At 50.2% G+C, this 16,832-nt stretch overlaps 1 long non-coding RNA gene across 1 annotated transcript in view; it reads left to right on the top strand.

The window, feature by feature from the left end:
- Positions 1-16,138, top strand: part of LOC140419657 (uncharacterized) — a 126,077-nt gene extending 109,939 nt beyond the window's left edge. Inside the window, exon 3 of the long non-coding RNA XR_011945957.1 lies at positions 8,890-16,138. This is a non-coding gene — a long non-coding RNA (uncharacterized lncRNA). The remainder of the gene's footprint in view (positions 1-8,889) is intronic.
- The last annotated feature ends 694 nt before the right edge of the window (positions 16,139-16,832 follow it).

The raw sequence follows: 16,832 nt of genomic DNA, 5'->3' as shown, positions 1-16,832 counted from the left end.
GCCTCGCGCATGAAGAGGAAGAGTTCACCCTCCCTCGGGCATCTGCCCACGTCCCCTCTTCGATCTCCTCTCCCAACTCCTCTTCCCACTTACCTTTCAACTCCACCACCGAGGCCTCCTCCTCCTCCTGCATCACCTGGTAAGTTTCCGAGATCTTCCCCACTCCCACCCACCCCCCCGAGAGCACCCTGTCCTGTACTGTGTGTGACAGTAGCCGTGGGAATTCCACCACCTGCCGTCTGGCAAACGCCCTTACCTGAAGGTGTTCCCCGGGGGGAGCCCGTACTTCTCCTCCAGCTCACCCAAGCTCGTGAACTTCCCGTCCACAAACAGGTCCCCCAACTTTCGTATCCCTGCCCTGTGCCACCCCGAAAACCCTCCACCTGTTCTTCCTGGGGCGCACCGGTGGTTCCCCCGTAATGGGGTCCACGCCGAGGCCCTAACTTCCCCCCTATACCGCCTCCACTGCCCCCAAATTTTGAGGGCCGCCACCACCACCGGGCTCGTGGTATACTGCCTTGGAGGGAGCTGCAGCGGCGCCGTTGCCAGCGCACCCAGACTCGTACCCACACAGGACGCCGTCTCCAGCCTCTTCCATGCAGCACCCTCCCCATCCATCACCCACTTGCGCACCATTGTCGCATTGGCGGCCCAGTAGTACCCACAGAGGTTGGGCAGCGCCAGCCCCCCCCTATCTCTACTCCGCTCCAGGAACACCCTTCTCACCCTCGGAGTCCCTCGCGCCCACACAAACCCCATTATACTCCTGTTAATCCGCCTGAAAAAAGCCTTTGGGATAAACAATGGGAGGCACTGGAACAGGAACAAAAATCTTGGGAGCACCGTCATTTTGATTGACTGCACCCTACCCGCCAGGGACAGCGGCAACGCGTCCCACCTCTTGAACTCCTCCTCCATTTGCCCCACCAGCCTTGTAAAGTTAAGCCTATGCAGGGCCCCCCAGCTCCTGGCCACCTGGACCCCCAAATATCTGAAGCTCCTCTCCGCCCTTTTTAGTGGGAGCTCGCCAATCCCCCTCTCCTGGTCCCCTAGCTGAACTACGAACAGCTCGCTCTTCCCCATATTGAGCTTGTACCCCGAAAAGTCTCCGAATTCCCTAAGGATCCTCATTACCTCTGGCATTCCTACCACCGGGTCCGCCACATACAGCAGCAGGTCGTCCGCATAAAGTGACACCCTATGCTCCTCCCCACCCCGCACCAACCCCCTCCAGTTCCTCGACTCTCTCAGTGCCATAGCCAGGGGTTCAGTCGCCAGTGCGAAGAGCAGGGGGGACAGGGGACACCCCTGTCTCGTCCCTCGGTGCAACCGAAAGTACTCGGACCTCCTCCTATTTGTGGCCACACTCGCCATCGGGACCTCATACAACAGCCTAACCCACCTGACAAACCCCTCCCCAAACCCGAACCTCTTCAGCACCTCCCACAGGTACCCCCACTCTACCCTATCGAAGGCTTTCTCAGCGTCCATCGCCACCACTATCTCCGCCTCCCCCTCCCTCGCCGGCATCATGATAACGTTCAAAAGCCTCCGCACATTCGCGTTCAACTGTCTCCCCTTCACAAACCCCGTCTGGTCTTCATGGATGCTCTGCGGCACACAATCCTCAATCCTCGTGGCTAAGACCTTCGCCAGCACCTTGGCATCTACATTTAGCAAGGAAATCAGTCTGTAAGACCCACATTGCAGGGGATCCTTGTCCCGCTTCAGGATCAAGGAGATCAGTGCCCGGGACATCGTCGGGGGTAAAGCCCCCCCCTCCCTTGCCTCATTGAAGGTCCTAACTAACAGTGGGCCCAACAGGTTCATATATTTTTTATAGAACTCGACCGGGAAACCGTCCGGCTCCGGTGCCTTCCCCGCCTGCATGCTTCCTATCCCTTTGATCAGCTCCTCCAGCCCAATCGGGGCCCCCAGTCCCGCCACCAGTCCCTCTTCCACCTTTGGAAACCTCAATTGGTCCAGGAAACGGCCCATCCCTCCCTCCTCCCGTGGGGGCTCGGATCGGTACAATTCCTCGTAGAAGTCCCTAAAGACCCTATTGATGCCAACCCCACTCCGCACCACGCTCCCTCCCCTGTCCTTAACTCCCCCGATCACCCTAGCTGCGTCACGCTTCCGAAGCTGATGCGCCAGCATCCGGCTTGCCTTTTCCCCATACTCGTAGACCGCCCCCTGGGCCTTCCTCCACTGCACCTCCGCCTTCCTGGTGGTCACCAGGTCGAATTCGGCCTGGAGGCTGCGCCTCTTCCTCAACAATCCTTCCTCAGGTTCTTCCGCATACCTCCTGTCTACCCTCACCATCTCCCCCACCAGCCTCTCCCTCCCCCCCCGCTCCCTCCGCTCCTTGTGGGCCCTGATGGAGATCAGCTCTCTCCTCACCACCGCCTTCAGTGCCTCCCATACCATCCCCACTCAGACCTCCCCGTTGTTGTTGGTCTCCAAGTACCTCTCTATACTTCCTCGGACCTGCTCGCTCACCTCCTCGTCCGCCAACAGCCCCACCTCCAAGCGCCACAGCGGGCGCTGGTCTCTCTCCTCCCCATATCCAAGTCCACCCAATGCGGGGCGTGGTCCGAAATGGCTATTGCCCCCCGCCCCGGCTAGGACCCATCCTAGCTGGTTTACTCCCCCCATTGCACTTCCACAAGTCAGCTGACTCCTGCTGACCCCGGCCACTCCCGCCTCCCCTTCGACTCCTCCCATTGTGTGGCACACCCTACTCTCCCGCTCCCCATTCACAGGCTCTCCCCCTCCGTTCTAAGCACGGGAAACAATCCTCGCTTCCCCGCCCCGGTCCTGCCCCCCAGTCTTCGGCGCGGGAAAAAAGCCCGCGCTCTCCACCTACCAGGCCCCGCCACCAACCAAAACAGTGCCCAACCCGCCCCATCCACCTTCCCCAACCCGAAACAGAAAAACACAGAGAAAAAGAAACCCAAAACAATGCAAAGGCCCCCCCCCGAACCAAAAATAGGCATAACATATCCACCGCAGTCCCCAATCGCCCATCCCAACCCTCAGTCTGTGTCCAGCTTCTCTGCCTGAACAAAGGCCCACGCCTCCTCTGGAGACTCAAAATAATGGTGCCGGTCCTTGTAGGTAACCCACAGTCGCGCCGGCTGCAACATGCCAAACTTCACTCCCCTCCTGTGCAGCACCGCCTTCGCTCAATTGTACCCGGCCCTCCACTTCGCCACCTCCGCACTCCAGTCCTGATATATCTGAACCTCCGCGTTCTCCCACCTGCTGCTCCTCTCCTTCTTGGCCCACCTGAGCACACACTCCCAATCGACGAACCGATGGAACCGCACCAGCACCGCCCGCGGAGGCTCGTTAGCCTTGGGCCTCCTCGCCAACACTCTATTGGCCCCTTCCAGCTCCAGGGGCCCCTGGAAGGACCCCGCTCCCATCAGCGAGTTTAACATGGTGACCACATAGGCCCCCACGTCCAGCCCCTCCGGGAGGCCCAGAATCCGCAGATTCTTCCGCCTCGACCGATTCTCCATCTCCTCGAACCGCTCCTGCCATTTCTTGTGGAGTGCCTCGTGCGCCTCCGCCTTTACCGCCAGGACTAAGATCTCGTCCTGATTGTCAGAGATCTTTTGTTGAGCCTCTCGGATCGCCACCCCCGGGCCATCTGTGTCTCCAGCAGCTTATCAATAGAAGCCTTCATCGGCTCTAGCAGGTCCATTTTAATTTCTCTGAGGCAGCGCTGGATACCCTCCTGTTGCTCCTCCGCCCACTGCCTCCACGCTGCCTGGTCTCCGCCCGCCGCCATTTTGTCCTTCTTCCCTCCCTTCTTCTGGTCCACCACCATCTTTTTTGTCGCCCCGCTCCTCGTTAAAGCCATATACTGACGGGGAGCTATTATTAACTCCTTTCCACACCAGGAAACGTCGAAAAAGTGCCCTTGGGGGCCCTGAAAAGAGCCCAAAAGTCCATTTTTGCGGGAGCCGCCGAATGTGCGACTTAGCTCCGCATAGCCGCAACCGGAAGTCTCGAGAGGGAACCCTTTTGGCAGTGTTCGCTTCACCAATCTGCCCCAAAATGTCTGTGGAAACTCCTGAAAAAGGTCTAAGAGTCCGTTCCAGACGGGAGCTGCCGAATGCACGACCTACACCTCCATGGCCGCCACCGGAAGCCTCGTTCCCGCTTCTTCAGTGGCCTTGGTGAGATCTTTTCACAGTTGTTCCCTCTGCTGCTAGAATTCACCTTTGATAAAGGCCCTCAGGTCAGCTTGCAACGTTAAGCTTGCCCTTCCCCCGCTTGCATGCTGGAAGAGGCTCTATTTATCCTGTTGCAGCCAAATCTTTTACTGTTTCTGCCGGGTCTGGTAACCAAAACCATTCCTGGGGGACACTGTCGGGAGAATGTTGCAGTCTTCTTGCCACACCGGGAAATGTCAAACAAATGCCATGGGGGTCCTGTAAAAGAGCCCAAAAGTCCGTTCCAAGCGGGAGCTACCGAATATGCGACCTAACTCTGCATAGCCGCACCCGGAAGTCTTCTTATGTTCTTATATGAACGATGTAATCCTGCCCTCAGTCTCTCTGAAAAAAACCTTTGGCAGGAAAATCGGCAGGCATTGAAAAATAAACAGAAATCGTGGCAACACGTTCATTTTAATCGCCTGTACCCGACCCGCCAGTGACAGAGGGAGACCATCCCACCTTGCCAGATCAGCTTTCACTCTCCCCACCAAACTATAAATGTTGTACCTGCGGAGCCCCCCCACTCCCGGGGAACCTGCATCCCCAGGTACCTAAAGTGAGTCCCTGCCCTACGGAATGGCAGCCCCCCCACCCCTACCCCCACACCCGGCCGAGATACCACAAAATACTCACTCTTGTCTAGATTCAGCATTTACCCCGAGAAAGACCCAAACACTCGAAGCAGCTCCAATGTTCCCCCTATCGACACACTCGGTTCCAACACGTACAACAGCAAGTCATCGGCATATAAGGACACCCTATGCTCTATCCCCCCCCCGCACTATTCCTTTCCATACCCCCAAACTTCTTAATGCGATGGCCAACGGCTCAATCGTGAGTGCAAACAGCAGGGGGGGACATAGGACATCCCTGCCTAGTCCCACGGTGGAGAGAAAAGTATCTCGAGCTGATGTTGTTTGTGTGGACACTCGCCCTCGGCGCCTTATATAGTAACTTTACCCAATTCACAAATCTTGGTCCAATCCCAAACCGCTCCAGAACTGCCATCAAGTACCCCCATTCTACCCGGTCGAAGGACTCACTGAATCTTTTGTCACCAGGGAACATGGAGAGCTTTGTTGAAACCTACATGAATGTATTAAAGATTAGCATTTTTACAAGGTACTTCAAAAACTCAGATTTTCATATTTATGATGTATTATCATGTTTATCTACAGTATACAAACTTTAAAAATAATTATACTGAATATTACCGTACTGCTGAGAGAGATGGCTAACGGGACATTGCTTTGTTTTTGTTGACAGTGTTAAAATAGGGTCACATTGGAAAATACTTTAGCAAGCACTGGGGCAGAGGCTGAACAGATGTTTTCCCCACTGGGGAATCTAGAACAATGGGGTACAGTCTCGATAAATGGTAGACCTTTTAGGCCTGTGATGAGGAGAAAAATCCTCACTGATTGTTGTGAATCTTTGTAATCCTCTATCCTGAAGGATATTGACAGCTATATAGAACTTGTGAGGTGGAGTTTTCCTACTAAGGCAGATAACTCGAGTCGAGAAATTTCCTAACTTGGCAGATCTTCTTTGTGCTACTTTCAGTCCAGAGAGGCAGGTGCGGGATACAGTTGGGCCTGCTGCCCCTGGGCACAGATTGGAGATGGCCACAGCAGCAGTCAAGTGCTGAGGCTGGCTTGTGGAAAGGCCAGACTCGTACTTTGGGACTTCATCCAGTTCTTTGGTTATATTTGAGAGCTTCTGACTCACGCCGCTTCACCCATTCCCCATACTACTGCCTTGCCCTCATGACAGCTCAAAGCCAGTTCGTTCCCCCCCCAGTCCACCTCTAATGGCCCCTCATTTCCTCTATGCCAACTCATGGCCCTTCCATGCCCATTCAATCAGTATACCTATTGAACCCTATAGTAACAATGACAAGTGCAATTGCTTCGAAAACCACCCATTCATAATTTGTGGAAAAAACAAGTGGGGCAAAATTCTCCCGAAACGGCGCGATGTCCGCCGACTGGCGCCCAAAACGGCGCCAATCAGACGGGCATCGCGCCGCCCCAAAGGTGCGGAATGCTCCGCATCTTTGGGGGCCGAGCCCCAACACTGAGGGGCTAGGCCGGCGCCGGAGGGATTTCCGCCCCGCCAGCTGGCGGAAACGGCCTTTGTTGCCCCGCCAGCTGGCGCGGAAATGACATCTCGGGGCGGCGCATGCGCGGGAGCGTCAGCGGCCGCTGACAGTTTCCCACGCATGCGCAGTGGAGGGAGTCTCTTCCGCCTCCGCCATGGTGGAGACCGTGGCGGAGGCGGAAGGGAACGAGTGCCCCCACGGCACAGGCCCGCCCGCGGATCGGTGGACCCCGATTGCGGGCCAGACCACCGTGGGGGCACCTCCCAGGACCCCGGAGCCCGCCCATGCCGCCTTGTCCCGCTGTTCAAAAGGTGGTTCAATCCACGCCGGCGGGACAGGCAATTTATCGGCGGGACTTCGGCCCATCCGGGCCGGAGAATCGAGCGGGGGGGCCCGCCAACTGGCGCGGCCCGATTCCCGCCCCCGCCGAATATCCGGTACCGGAGACTTCGGCAACCGGGGGGGGCAGGATTCACGGCAGCCCCTGGCGATTCTCCAACCCGGCGGGGGGTCGGAGAATGACGCCCCTGGTCTTTTTACAATCGTATGTGATAAATATCGAAATTGTCATACATTATATTTCCTATTTGTGGCAGTAATGTTATTTAAAACCTTGGTTTGAAATACATACAGGCAGTGTATCAACTAAAACTGTAATTAAGGAGAATTAAGTAAATAAAGATGAGGTAATGATTGATTTTAAACATTGACTAGTTTAGAGAGAGATGACTTTTGATTCCTGGAGATTCCATGGAGAGAAGATGATTTATGAGGGATTATATTTTAGCCCTAGCTAAGCCGATGATGACACTGATGTAATTATTGGGAGAAGCCAGGTCTGTCTGTAGTTTTCAGCTTTGCCAAATACTGTTAGCTTGAGCAGAAGTGTCTGACAAGCCAGAAGGATTTTAAGGTTGTTCATGAAAAGGGTTTCTCTCTCCAAAGGTCAGGAAAGCAAGTATCCCTTTTTGTTAACTTTATGGCATTTGAATTGTATTGGGTAGCTTAATTGGAATTAGTGGCAGGTGCAGATAGTAAGTTCCAAGTTTTCCTTTTATTTAAAAACTGTTGAACTGTTAATTGTAAAGCTTTTTTTAATGTTAATGTGATTAATTCAATCTTTAAAGTTTGTTTTAGCATAAAGATACCTATTGGACAGATCCATCACTCCTGGGATTAATTATTCTTTCCTCACAGTTTTACAAATTGAAAAATTGTTTGGGGTTTCGTCCGGTATCCTAACAAAAGTAAAGGTCTGGTCTGGTATCCTAACACTATAAAAGTGTCACTCAAATAGACCTTGTAAGTGTCAAAAACAGAAGCTTTGAGAGACCAGGTGATGTGGACACAGAATTAGCAGTTTTCCGTGGGCTCTGGCACCACTCTTTTTATAATCCTTCTTTTATCCTGTTTGCCTGGCATCTGCTTGCCTAATCCAGGAATTAATACTCAATAGTATGTCCCCAGAAGAATTTTGGGTAAGTGTTGGAGAAAGAATGCTGAGGAATCCCGTGATAAAAGGGGCAGTCGGATGCAATGGGGGTGGAGCAGTCTTCTCAATATGGTGACCAGATCCTTGGCGTTCTCTTGACCCGGCTCTTTCTAAGGCACTGAAAATGATAACTATGAACATTATCAGAGTAATAGATGATAGACTCGGCATGTTGACACAGAATCTGAGACCAAGCTGCAGAATACTAACAAAAGGCTTGTTGAAACGGAAGAAAGAATCCCGACAAAGAAAATGCTGCTTCCTCTGCTGAAGCTCATATTCAATCCTTGGAAGACCAGCTACGTGGTATGTCAAAAATCCTGGAAGATTTGTAGATCTGAGGCTGGGGGAAGAATGTCTGGGTCATGGGTCTGCCAGAAGGAGTGGAGGGTAAGACTCCTGTTAAGGTTTTTTGAGAGCTAAGTGCCACATTTCCTCCGGGTACTCTTCCCACTAGTCCCAAAAGACGTGCTGTTAGGGAATTTGGACATTCTGAATTCTCCCTCTGTGTACCCAAACAGGCGCCGGAATGTGGCGACTAGGGGTTTTTCACAGTAACTTCATTACAATGTAAGCCTACTTGTGACAATAAAGATAATAATTATTATTGTAAAGCAGTCAGTTAATTGGAATGACCTAGAGATAGCCAAAACATCGAAAAAAAATTAATAAGATACGGCTGATGTTTTTAACATATGCTCCTGCCTGTTTCAAAAAAATTAGTTTTGAAAAGTACATTTGCACACTATTGAATATGTGCCAGGAATGAATGATAAAGCTGTTACTTTTTAATGAGTTTTTTTTCAACAAAATCAAATTTCATGGTTTTTGCCTGCTCAGAAGATAAATTTCAAACATTAGGCACTGACTTTAATAAATTGTAGCTGATTAGTTTTATTCAAATTCATAATCATTCAGAATTCTGTTTATTTTCATTTGAAGGAAACTAGCATAATACATCAGCAAAATAAAGTCTGTTTTATACAGTTTCACTAATCAGGACTTGTCTGATAATTTGACTACTTCATACAAATGAAACCTGACTGATTTGATGTTTTCACCAGGCCTCGGATAAGGAAGAGACCAAGATCTTGCTTTTAACTCGGGTCTGATGGCTGAAGAGATGGAGATTAATGCTTCAAGGGCATTTGAAAATGTATGTGAAAGCTGTCAAGGCCTGCCTGATATTAACTGATTTTGATTTGATTTGATTTATTGTCACATGTACCGAAGTATAGTGAAAAGTATTTTTCTGCGGCTAAGGGAACATACACAGTACGTACATAGTAGACAAAAATAAATAATCGACAGAGTACATTGACAAATGGTACATCGACAAACAGTGATTGGTTACAGTGCGGAACAAGGGCCAAACAAAGCAAATACATGAGCAAGAGCCGCATAGGGCATCGTGAATACTGTTCTTACAGGGAACAGATCAGTCCGAGGGAGAGTCGTTGAGGAGTCGAGTAGCTGTGGGGAAGAAGCTGTTCCTTGTTTGGATGTGTGGGTCTTCAGACTTCTGTATCTTCTGTCTGATGGAAAGGTCTGGAAGAAGGCAAAATTTGATTGGTGCCATTTCCACTGGCAATCACTAACCACTTGAGTATATGCATCTTTTAAATGGAGGTTACAATCATTCAACATGAGCCCAGCTTCTGGCAATTCAATTTCTCCTTCTAGAAGATGGTTGAATGGTTGCCGCCATACGTCCTGCTAGCTCCATGGAGATGATGCTTGCAACAGTAAGCATCTGAAAGATGTACTATTCTTACAAAGTGGCAAGTGAAAAGCAAACAGCGATGTCAGGAAAACCTGGTTAAAGGTCACAGAGGATGTTAACACCAGGAGCAACACTGTGGGGACCTAGTTCCAGTGTTACAAGAGTTTCAGAGACATCATCAGATCAGCAAAGATCAACACACCTGCTGTCCATCTTCACCTGCTCACAGTCCCATTTACTCCCACCTCCATCATTCAGACTAATCATCATTCCTCCACCACCTCCCATACTATCAATCACAAGGCCATCACAATACTTCATATCATCACATATGCTTCACACTATTTTTTTAAGGCCAGTTTTTTACGTTGTTCAGGCAGGCATGTGCCCGAAATGAAGGACATTAAATCGTGTGAAAGTGCATCGGGTGTGCGTGCCATGATTCCTGCCCGCTCTATGATTCCTGCCTGATCCCCATAACTTTCATCCTGCTACTAATTAAAAACCTTTCTATCTCCTCAAATTTGTTTCGAGTTCAGGGTGCACTGCACTCTCGGGTAGAGAATGCCATGGATTCACGACCCTTTGAATGAAGTAATTCCTCCTCATTTCTGTTTTAAATCTGCCACTCCTTCACCTAAAACTATGGATTCTCATTCTAGGATATGCAACAAGGGGAACCATGCCCTCTGCGTCTATCCCATCAATCCCCTTTAGCATCTCATACACCTCAGCTAGATCTCCTCTTGTTCTTCTAAACTCCCGTGAGTACAGACCTAAACTGCTCAATCTCTCTTCATGAGTATCAAAACCCCCATGAGGACCACGGGAAACCTTCATTGATCTCCCCATTGGACTCGTAGAGTACATGGTCGCCAGGTAGGGGATGGAGGCCTACCACCTAGGGCTCATTATGAGCAAAGGTTAAAAGCAGACCTAGGTCAGAGCATGGTGAGATAAATCCTTCCAGCTCAGATTGCACTGGGAGTGAGATGCTGCGCTATGTAGGCCGTGGTAAATACTTGTAAATATCTTACTGCCTTCTCTTCCATTATACTGGCAACGAGAATTAATGGAAACTCCGGACTTGCCTATCGGTTCTCTTAGCTGCCGGATGTTCGCTGTGGTGAACATCACGTCATATCGAATAAAATGCTGTAATTCGGGAAACGGAGGCCTTCAGTGAAGTCTGGCGGATTGAAATCAATGTGCGGAATGCATGGGATACTTATTCCAGGCATATTGGGGGAAGACCAACAGAACGTTTTCCTCCTGACCGCTTGCAGGCCCAGATGTTTAGGATCATGAAGAGTTGAACATACATGGCTCCACTGGACTACAGGCCTTTGATGAATTGTAGATATGGCTTCTAGCCACTATGACCCCAAACCTTTTGTAATTATGCTAAGGTATTGATTTAACACGGTTGTATGTTCTCCCGATGAATCAGTCACGGACTCCTTTTCCCGTCTGCGGCATCTGTCTGAACTCTGCGAGTTCAGACTGTCTCTCTCTCAGATGTTGGGAGACAGGCTTGTGTGCGGTATTAACAATATGGCCACGCAGAGGAAGCTGTTGGAAGAAACTACATTAGATTTGAAGCGGATCATTGAGCTTTCCCACTCTCGTGAACACGTGGAGAAAAATGTGCAGGAGCTGCAGGACTACATGGACTATGGTGTCCATAGGTTAGGCCAGTGTTCTTCAAACATTTTTTCTGGGGACCCATTTTTACCAACCGGCCACCTTCGGGACCCAACCCGGCCGACCTTCGCGACCCACGCCGGCCGACCTTCGCGACCCACGCCGGCCGACCTGTGCGACCCACCATTTTCTCTTCCCTTGTTTGCTGCTGACAAAAATGGAGGAAATGGTTTTGGGTCCCTTTGGCCCTCGTACACGCTCCTCGAATGGAACCTGTTGGATGAAGGTGAAGCCTTCCGGTGTTGGAAAGTATGGAGTCTCCATCTGTCCAAAGTTCTGCATTTTTCTCCTGTAAAACTTTATCAAATAAATCCCCCCCGAACTTGTAAAACAAAAAGCTGCGGCCGTTTAAAAAAAAAAGTGGCCGCACTGCGCATGCGCACCGATGATCGGGCACGCATGCGCAGTGCGGCTGTATTTACCATTTTGAAAGCCGCTTGCAGCCGGTGTTATTAACAGCCAGCTGCTGCGGCTGTTGCGCTCAGATTTGCACGATCGGGAGCGCGGCGACGGATGGCTCCACGACCCTCCTGACACCCATCCACAACCCACCCGTGCGTCACGCCCCCGAGCTTGACAATGCCTGGGTTAGGCGGTCCACATTTTCGGACTCCCTATTGGTCACAGGACGGTGCGGGACGAGCCAGGCTATCTCCGATAGAACGACCCCGAAGCAGGTCCATGGCTGCCACTGACTGAAGGTATACTTTGCCCAAGGAGGAGGGCAAGAGCCGATCATCGAGACTGCATTGTGGTTGAGGAACTCGTGAGGGCTGAGGCCGCCCGGTACAGTGCAAGGCATGCCGTCCGCGACAACTGCTGAGGTTTCTCTGGACCAGGGCCTTGCATGTGGACGTCCCAGAGGAGGTCGACTGTTTGATGCAATTGAACTGTCTTCCAGCTCCGAGAGTCGCTCCGATCCGGATCACCTTGCAGGTAAATGGACATCTGGTGCCAATGGAAATGGACACTGGGGTTGCTGTATCCATTATAGATCTCTGCACATTTTAGTGGCTTCGCTCCGATAAAACAGTCCGGCTTTGTGGGGATTTTAAGTTTACCGTCAACAGAGCCTCACATCTGGACCGGTACCCGATGCCCTGGGTCAAAGCTTTATACACCAGATTGATTGGAGGATGCTCCTTCACGGAGCTGGATGTGAGCCATGCATACTTGCAGGTGGAGCTTGACCAGGAGTCCAGAAAGTAGGCCACCATTAATACACAAGGGTGATTGTTTGAGTTCGCCCTCCTTCCATTCGGGGTTTCGTTGGCCCCCACAATTTTTCTGCGAGTGTTGGAAAACATTTTGCAAGGCTTGCCGAAAGTAGCCATCTACTTGGGCAATGCACTGATCACCGGGTCCACAAAGCAGCAGCATATGGCAAATCTCCACGAAGTGCTCCGTCGTTTTGCCCATGTGACCGCCAGACTGAAGCGTGGTAAGTGCACTTTCTGTCCTAAAGCAACAACCTATCTGGTTAATGCCATAAATGGGGCCCTGACCCCAAGGAACGTCACTGAGCTCTGGTCCTTTTTAGGCCTAGTCAGTTATTATGGGAAGTTTATCGCAAACCTGGTTCTCTGCTAGCTCCACTCCATGAACTGTTGAGGAAGGATGAGGAGTGATGCTGGGGCACTGCTATTAAGCGGAGTCTCTCTTCAACTTCTTACACACTATGATCTGACTAGGCTTCTCATTTAAACATGTGATGCTTCCCCTTACGCCATCAAGGTGATGCTGGCCCATGCATGGGATGACGGCAAGGAATGCCCCATTGCTTTCACCTCAAGGACCCTGGCTGACGCCGTGTGCCTGCTACACGGGATTGAGAAGGAAGTTTTGGATGTGATGTTCGACATTCAAATGTCCAATCAATACATGTATGGGTGACATTTTGTTATCGTAACAGACCACAATCCGTTAAGGAGGTTAAAGCCATCCTGCCAATCACATCAGCCAGGATCCAGCATTGGGCGATCCTCTTTTCGTACAAATACTCTTTTCAGCACTGCACGGGTACCAAGATTGCCCATGCTAACGCCCTCAGCCATCTGCCGTTGGCCTTGAGTGTCCCATCCCCGCCTGAGACGGATGAGGAAATCGTGACTTTAAATTTTATGGACACCTTGCCAATAATGGCTGCTCGGGTCCGTGCGTTGACACAGCAAGAGTTGGCGAAGCTTCGGCTCATGCTGTTGAGCGGCAGTACAAAGGAGGCCCTTCAGGCGACTCTTTGGCCTTCCGTTCTGAAGTTTTCCGAGTTATATTGTTGGGTGCTCAGGTCATCCCCCCCGCAGGGTCGGATTTACATAGTGGCCATCTGGTGGCGTCAAAAGGAAATGTTGTCCTGGAGCTATGTGTGATGGCCAGGCATCGATGGGGTCAAATAGATTTGTGAAAAGCTTCCCGGTCTGCCGGGACGTGCAGTAGCTCCCTCCAGCTTCCCTCTGCACCCATGGAAATGACCATTCATGGGTTCGCCTCCATGCGGAGTTTGTGGGACCATTCATAGGTCCATGTTTCTAGTGCTCATGGAAGTCCACTTGAAGTGGCTGGAGATGTGCAGGCTGCCCTCTATGACATCCAGGGCCATGATTGACAAGCTCGGGGTTTTCAGCACCTATGGGATCTCGGACGTCCTGGTGATGTCAATGGCATGTCTTTCACCATTTTTATGCAGCAGAATGCATTTGACATGTTTGGACTGCCCCATATAATCCTTCCTCCAATTGACTAACAGAAAGGACGATCCAAACTTTCAAACGGGGATTGAACAAACAGTTGACAAGGTCCATGGACATGCGACTGGCATCTTTCCTGTTCACTTATCGTACAACGCTGCATATGATGACCAGGATCGCAGCTGTGGAACCTTTGATGGGTTGACGGCTCATGACATGACTCAGTCTCCGTTTTGGATGCCTCGGTACCAAGGTCGAGCAGCAACAGGAGTCGCAGAAGTGACACCATGGTTTGAAGGCACCGGAATTGTCATTTCATGCTGGGGACGACATATACGCTTGAAACTTTGGGAATGGAGCTTTGTGGCTACTGGGGGTGGTCTTGGAATGGACAGACCCAGTTTACTATTAAGTCCAGGTTCAGGGGCAAACCCTTTAGAAACATTTGGACCACTTAAGCAGGCATGAGGCCCAACCGACGGTGGGTTCCGCTTTCGCCACTTCTGGAGCCACCCCTCGAGTTGAGGGCCCAGCTGTCTGGGTCGCTGCAGGAGGACAGTAGTTCTGACTTGGACACGGACATATCCTCACTGACGGAGTCAACAAGTCCGGCACTGAGACCCCAACTGTAACTCTTCGGCTGTCAACTAGAGGGCGGCGTTCAGCTACACTATATACTCCACCCGACCTGGAACTGCCACGGGCAGACATGCAGCAGCGGGTGAATCAGCGCAGAAGGCCACTTCCAATGGCGGCTGAGGAGCAACTTTCGGATTTTGGTGGGGGAGCAGGGTAGTGGTGTCATACCCCCCACGAGGACCATAGGGAAACCTTAATTGAACTCCCCGTGGGTCTCGTGGAGTACTACCATCTGTGGCTCGTTATGAGTAAAGGTTAAAAACAGTTCCAGATCAGGGCCTGGTGAGAAGTCCTCCCAGCGAGGATTGCACTGGGAGTGTGATGCTGCGGACTGTTGTAAATAAATCTATCTTTCTCTTACCGTCAGCCTTCTCTGCGGCATTATAATAAGACAAGTGCTTCATCCCTGGAATCAACCTAGTAAACCTTCTCTGAACCACCTCTAATACATTTGTGACCTCCCTCAAATAAGGGGACCAAAACTGTGTGCAGTATTCCATCATGCAGTTAATGCGTATAAGACTCCTTGGATGAGTGCTTCCCAAATGATTTTCCTTTATGACTCCATTTTAACACTCAAAAATTGTGAGCCCAAATGCCAGCAAAACAGAAGTCATAAATAGCATAGTAACGTTCAGTATATAATTATCAAAGTTCAGATATTATATAGATCATATAAATGTGAAGATGAGTTTTCAATGTACTTTGAATAAATATATAAATGTTATTTTATGTGCTCATATAAGTTGCAGCCAAGCTTTCCATATTTAATGGTAGCAGAAGGCTCTATGGAGTCCTTCTACGCCATCCCCACACACATTATAATAAGCCCCTCTTCCCCCCCCCACACACACACACCCTTCTTCTCAATCCTTGTACCTCCCCACCACGTGCACACACAAACACCTCTTCCCAACCTCTTGCCTCACACATTTACTCATCAGTCCCTCTTCCCCATCTCCCTTTTGGTCTAATTGATGGTACCTGTGAAATACGATCACTATGCTGGGGTAAGAAGCCTGTACAAGGCAGATGAACGGAAACTCTGAAAATTTCAAGCTGTCACTCACCTTCCCAGCTAAGCTGCATGTCCTCCAGATTTTTTTCATACTCTGGACACAATGAATCTCTACTCCCTTCTACCTGCGCCGAATTAGCTCACAATCATCCCTGGCCCACCCTAACTGTCCACCCAAAGTATGTTCTGAAGTTAAAGAGCTCTTTGGGCTCATTGACCCTTTATAATTTGACATCATCAGTCCTGTGGGTCCACGGAGGTTCCACCAGCGTCACCAGATTTGGCCATATCCTCTCCCCAGATGCTATTGCTGCTCACAGGAGGGGTCGTGTGATAACCCTCACACTGAGGAATCTCTCATTTTAGATCTCCCTATGGGGTTCGTTGAGTTCAAACACCCATGGTAAAGGGCCGTTATCAATCCTTCAAAATACTGTCCCATACCCGGGCTGGAAGTTCCTGTTAGTCCCGGGTTGGGACACTCGTGTTGCATGCCTGTTGTGTGGCTTTACTTTTGAGTGAAAATAAATTTGGTTTAACCTTTATCTTCGTGTCTCCTGGATTACTACTTGTGACCCCAAATGTGTCCTCTGCGATCTCATGGGGAGTCATGAGACACCGTTTGGGAACCTCTACCTTTTCCCATATAAGTTAATGGAAATGAGCAGGTCTTGGTGAGGCAATTAAGAGATTACCGCAGAGCTAATGAGCTGAATATGTTTAAATTGTTCACTGCTAAAGAAATATGTTCTCCTAATTAGACAAGGGAAGTTCTTTATTATTTGTAGACTTCCCAATAGCTACCTAAAATTTGTCCTTTTGTCAGTGACTAACTAATAGGTAGCCTTTAACTTCCAGGCATGCTTAACTATTGCCAGCTTCTGAAGGAAAAATTCTTGAATCAGAAGAAGCTTGAAGGAGAAGTGAGATTGCAGATTAGCACCCTGTGGATACATTCTTATGCCGATGCTCATGTATGGATCTCAAAAACATTTGCCAGCACAAACTGATTTAGGAAACCACCAATCAACTTATTGCAGTCAGAGTGGGAGACAAGTTTCAGGACAGCAAAGTCTCTGTCAAAGAACAAAGAACAAAGAAATGTACAGCACAGGAACAGGCTCTTCGGCCCTCCAAGCCCGTGCCGACCATGCTGCCCGACTAAACTACAATCTTCTACACTTCCTGGGTCCGTATCCCTCTATTCCCATCCTATTCATGTATTTGTCAAGATGCCCC

The sequence above is a fragment of the Scyliorhinus torazame genome, chromosome 1 (assembly GCF_047496885.1).
Source record: "Scyliorhinus torazame isolate Kashiwa2021f chromosome 1, sScyTor2.1, whole genome shotgun sequence".
NCBI classification, from domain to species: domain Eukaryota; kingdom Metazoa; phylum Chordata; class Chondrichthyes; order Carcharhiniformes; family Scyliorhinidae; genus Scyliorhinus; species Scyliorhinus torazame.
The sequence above is the reverse complement of the archived record's forward strand: the minus strand, read 5'-3'. Positions and strand labels throughout refer to the sequence as shown.